Here is a 5812-nt window from a genome sequence, read left to right on the forward strand (position 1 = left end):
TTGGGGCCCAGGCTGGTCGCCTCTGCCTTCCCTGGCTGAAGAAAACCTTTGGGAGTGCACTAAAGGGAGCATCTATGAACATTTATGTGTGTAGTTTATGCTCACCTCGGGTCAGATAAAAATTTTTAGAGGCAAGAGTTTTTACTCTCATAATGTCTCCCACAAGGCTTTCCTGAGGGGGCAGGGGGAGGAGTGAGCATCCAGTAGTCTGGGAGGTCCAACTTCGATGAGCCACTCGCTGACTAAATAAGCAAAAAACTTGTGATCTCCATGATTTCATTCAAATAAAAGGAAGGAGTTTGAGGACTTTAATGACCATAGCACGTCTTTCCCCCAATCCTTCCTTCAAAAAATAAGTTGAAAACATCAAATATATGCTAACTTGAATTAATACAAAACTTTCTCTGAGGATATAGAAATGGGCAGGCGGACTAACTGATTGGACTTAGAACACTTGTTTTCTTTTTCTTTCTTTTGCTTCTTTCTAAAATAAAAAGATATTGATTCAAAAAAAAATGGAAAATCAAGTTAAAAAATATTGAAATTGATAGGGACAGGAGGAACGATTAGAGCATGAGAGGCCGTCCTGCCCTGCCCACTCTGTGCAGGAGGCAGCACTGTGGCCACGACTGCATGGTCCTGACCAGGCCAGGTTTCCTTCCTCAGAAGACACCGACAATTCCTCCTGAGCAAACAGAGAGGGAGAAAGGAAAAGAAAGATGGGGACACTGAATCTCCCAGGAAGGTACCCACCTTCCCACTGTCACTCACAGCAAAACCACCAGTCTGCAAGCTCATGGTGCACCCAGAACAGGAAAGACTTTCTCGTGTCCCTCTCTTCAATGTAAAGAGAGGTCCAAGATGCAGGGGACACCCCAGGAAAGTCAGAGCCTGGAGGGACTTGGAACCAGCAGTGGCAGGGCAACGTGGAAGCAGACAAAAGAGCCCTGCGGCCACGAACCTAGGACTGCTACCATCGAGTCAAGCATGTGACAGCAGCAGCCAGTTCTGGGAATCCATGGATGTCATACTCAAGTGTGCCGGCAGGTGAACCTCACTTCATTTGCTCGTTTGTATTTGATTTGTAGATTACATACAGAGTGTGCAAAAATTTAAAAAAATAATATGAGAAAACGCAATGGGGCAGATCTTTCATACAGTAGGCAAAACTAAACGGAAAAAAGTAGAAAATGAGAAGAAAACAGTGAGAAAAATTAGAGAATCAACTCATGAGTTTCACTATGTGACTAGTGAAGGATAGAACAGAGAACTAGAGGGTAGGAAACAAGGCCACTGAAGTAGCTGCAGGGTTATATCAAATTCCCTATCTGAAGCTTCCATCGGTCACCAGGCACAGCGTATAATTAAACCCCAAACAAACCAAACAGGCTCTAAAAATAAAACAACCTTCACTCTCAAAACATTGTTGCAAAATTTCAAACCCCTGAGAATAAGATTTTGAAATATTCCAGAGCTGAGAGAGAACCCCTGGTGAAGACCAGGCTCATGGAGAAGGAGCTGGAGCAGGCTGTCTCCTGCATCCCAGGCCAACTCTGTCCAGAGTCAAGGGCGAAGGACAAACGGACGCTTTCAGGCTCTCCAGAAGGTGGTGGGAACCATACCCCTCCTGCTTCCAAACCTGCAAGCAGGTACCCAGAGCAAGCCTGTGAGTCCTGAGGACCGAGGATGAGGTCCAGGGGACAGGCCTGGAGCAGGAGCAAAGCAGAGACCACCCTGCATCCTGGCATGGTGCAAGGAGCACGCCCAGGAAGCAGACCGCTGGGGCAGTCAGGAACTCAGCATTCCAGGGGAAAGTCACAAGGCAGAAATGATGGGAACAATGGGACTGGTTTTTTTTTGTTGTTGTTGATTTTGAAATTTTGATGAATTGGTATGCTGAAGACGAAGCAATAGAAAACCATAGAACTGAGAGTCAAGTAAAATCAGGAAATGCTACATAAGCAAGGTACGCAGTGTGTTCTGTGCCCCACATGGGGAGAAAATGCATACTACGCACCAAATTCACCTTTAGCCAAATTTGAAATACTGTTCTATTAGAAGTATGTGTTAGAAGGAGTGTGGCGTGAAGGACAGAAGGGAGGGTGTGCACAGAAATGAAGTAGGTTCTCATGTTCATACAGGGGAATAATAGAATGAGGCTACCGCAGGAAAGCCAAGCAGCAGAAATGCATGCTACTTAGATACACAGAACCGCACACCACAAGGAAGGGGCCAATATCAAGTCTCTGTTGGCAGAGAGTCTGATCGGGGTACGGGCAGGGGAACACCTTACTTTATAATCAGCCTTTTTGAACTGTTTGACTTTATAATCCATGGGCACATAGTATTTTGATGACAAGTTATAAGTAATGAGAAACAGAAGTAAAATGTTCAGTGTAGTCTTCTGGGAATTTTTGAGTAATGAGTTTTGAGGGACCTGTTTATACAAGACCACACTCGCTGCTGATGCCAGTTGCAGGTCCCAGGGTCCCAGAGAACACCCCAGCTTTCAAAATTCTCTAGAAAGGCCTCTAGTGCTCCCTGAAAGCCACCTGCTCATGAGGAGGGCTCATGATAGGGAAAGAATGCAGATGGAAATCAGGGGAGGGAACAAGCCCAGTGGGTAGAGTGCAGGAGAGCTTCCCACGAGGAGCTGCGTCACCCCAGGGGAGTCAGTGTGAGCTGTCCCATGGCTCTGACATGTGGTTACCTGCATAAGCCCAAACCAGGGGCCAGAGTCAGGATGCGGACCCCGGGGTGTGGTCATGATTGATAGCTCATGGGGCTGCTCTCAGACCTCTCGACCCTGCAGGTGCGGACCATTCCCTCTCCTTTATCACATCCATGGCCTCTCTGTCCTGGCCAGCCACTGCCTAAACCAAACGCTCCATCTAGGTCTCTTAAGACCACTCTCCGGAAGGTAAGGGCGAGACTTAGACCTCTTTCTGGGCAAAGTGAAGTTTCTTATTTTATGGACTGCAATGATGTCACCTCTGGATCTCCTTTTATTAGGGTCCCGCTGGAGAGATGACTGAGTAGTAAACGAAGAGGCTGACTTATGAGCTGGACTGGACTCCTCTATTACCTTGATTTCTGTCTTAAATGTTGCAATATCCAGAAAATATATCTTGCCCAAATGTTATATTTATATTATATTAAAGCCTGGTACTAGTTATCTCATCTGACTTTGATTACATGGAAATTGAGGATTATAATTCCATTTTGAAGTTTTACAGCATAAATATAAAGAAATAAACATTAAATTGATCCTCATGGTCAGCATAGAGAAGTTCAATTTCCCAGAAACTCTTTATCTGAATCAAAAGCTTTATTTCATGTATTCTAAGTATCATTTGTACTCCTTTGAAATAAAGAATTATTTCTGTGCTAACACAGATGTAATCAGGTTGTTACTTCCCAAGAAGGAAGTCTTTGCATAGGCTACACATATCTTGACTTCCAAGGGAAAACATCCAATTCCTGGCTGTGTGCTGTAGGAGATGGTACAAAGGCCACCAAGCTTATGAGCCAGCGGACTGTGACTCGGTCAGTTCAAAGTGTCAAGGTTTCCTCTTTAAAAAATAAGTTATAAAACTGTAGAGTTATCTCACAGTTATTATTGCTTGTGAAATTGAAAGATAAATAAATGCATTTTGTTAACTCTAGAGCAACAACACACACACACACACACACACACACACACACACATTCAGAGGCAGATGGAAAGCAGGAGAGAGGGTGCAACTCATGGACCAGGCTTTTCACTGCCAATCCATTCAGGGTTTTCCTTAAGTTTTGCTTAGATTTAACTTTGAATTTAGGGAAGGACAGATATTCATTAGAAACAGGAAATGAGGAGCTGTGATTGTTAGAAGCAATTCCCAAGGTGGTGTCTGATGCACTGAGATGAAAGTCCTTCACAGGTGCCCTCCTGCTCCTGAGGCCTCGCTGCGTTTGAGTTACCTGGGTGCAGCTCACTCCAAGGGCTTCATCCTTCTCGTTTTTGTGGCAGCTCATCTTAGGAGTTGTGGGCTGTCCTGTGCACAGGACTATAGTTTCAAAAGCAGAGACGCTCTATGTCCCCATCAGAGGAAGCAGGAAGAGGAGGCACTCAGGACCAGGCCACGTCAGAGTTTCTGGTTGTGCCCTCACTCTGCACAGTGCACAATGGGGTCCCGTGGTGACTGTGGGTGGCCAGGCACAGTCCCCTCCACTCACAACTCTGCTCCCTGTCCTGGGAGTCAGCTGTGAGTACTGTGGGGTCCCACTCTTGATTCGGCCCTGCAGTCTGTGCTCCACAATCACCCTCAGGACATGGCCAAGCCATACCAAGAGAAGCACTGGTCAGTGCCAACCTCCTGTGAGATAGGCCGGAGGAGGGACCTGGGCTGGACAGGCAGCCTGTGGACTGAGCTGAAAAACCAGAAGGGACTGGTGGCAGTCCCAAGGGACCAGGCCAGCCACCCAGCAGTGCAGGAACCCAGACCCCTGCACCTTCTGCCCTCTCAGACCATGGAACTAGGTTTGTGCTGCAACCAAGGGACTAGGAGTGCTCCACAGAGGCTCACCCAGCCCTCCTCCTGTCCTTGTTTCTGTACAGCACTTAGCTCCAAGGGCAGTGACCGCACAAGGTATGTGCTCACCCACTACATCTGGAGCATCGAAAGTCCAGCTGGCTTTCCATCCACTTATGTCTTTAGACAGTAGCAGAGGCCTAAACCTTTCTGAGAAGAAATACATATATACATCTTCACCCCGTGGTGCATAAATTGTCCTGACTTCAACCAAAAGAATCCCTTCCTGTGGATCCTGCATCTTCCTGCCACAAACCTCCAGTGGCCACAGCTGCCTTGTTTGGCACCAACCATGTCATGGTCTCTTGCTGCGCTGAGCTTCCCTGTGCCTGGAATGAGCAGCTCCCTGGATCTTACAGGTTCTGTGGGCTCAGCAAGGAGGGACCCTGCTGCTCCTAGCCTTGCTCCAGGCCTCCTTCAGAGCAGATCTGGGAGACAAGCACACTTCATAAAGAGGACAAGCCAGAAAAGAGAGGGACCGGTCAGAATATTGCAAGTGAACTGGATGTTACTCTCGACGTTATGCCTCTATTCCTTTTCCCTAAAAATTCTATTGCCAGAATATTTGTGTTCTTTTGTTTGTCCCCTAGCACAGTTTCAAACTAAACACGCTTGTAGTGCTGTAGAAATGAGCCCAGAGCGAAGGCTGTGCTCTTAGGAGTCACGGGCCTTCAGATGGTGTCTGCGGAGCACATACCTTCAAAGCTCCGTCTCTCACAGACACCCCGGGCTTCTTTGTGCTCTGGCTCCAGAGAGTGGGCAATGCCTGCTTCCCAGGGCTGTGGGCCAGCTTGTCGTGCAGTGAGGACATTACTTTCCTTTGTTTTGAATTAGCAACTACTTGGAACATTGCATTTTATGAGAAGGTCATTGTTTAATTCTTGGTAGGATACATTTGCTTTCTTTAATTTAATACTATGGGTTAATGCTTTCTTTCAAGGTTGTAAAGTCAAAAACTTTGTAAATTAATTTTAATAAACCTTTTATGCACTTATTTAAATATATTGTTCACAGTTAAACCCACTTAAAGTGTTTTTTGTTGTTGTTTTTTAGAATAAACACTCCAATTTAATACTTTTAATGAAATAAAATGCAAATTATTGAAGCAATAGCAAAAACCCATGCTACATGAAATCCACAGCCAGCTGCGCACACCACAGGGGCTGAGTCAGGACAGGGTAAGCGGTGGTCTGTCACACTTCCATTCTGCACTTTGGTGTATCCAACTACCTGTGCCT

The 5812-nt window shown here is 46.2% G+C and overlaps 1 long non-coding RNA gene across 1 annotated transcript; it reads left to right on the plus strand.

Annotated features, from left to right (window-relative positions):
* Positions 1 to 1548: 1548 nt before the first annotated feature.
* On the plus strand, positions 1549 to 5567 carry LOC125620009. Its single transcript, XR_007351592.1, has 3 exons — positions 1549 to 1649; positions 2813 to 2920; positions 3013 to 5567. It is a non-coding gene; the product is annotated as an uncharacterized LOC125620009 (long non-coding RNA).
* The last annotated feature ends 245 nt before the right edge of the window (positions 5568 to 5812 follow it).

The sequence above is a fragment of the Marmota marmota genome, unplaced genomic scaffold (assembly GCF_001458135.2).
Source record: "Marmota marmota marmota unplaced genomic scaffold, marMar, whole genome shotgun sequence".
Lineage (NCBI taxonomy): Eukaryota > Metazoa > Chordata > Mammalia > Rodentia > Sciuridae > Marmota > Marmota marmota.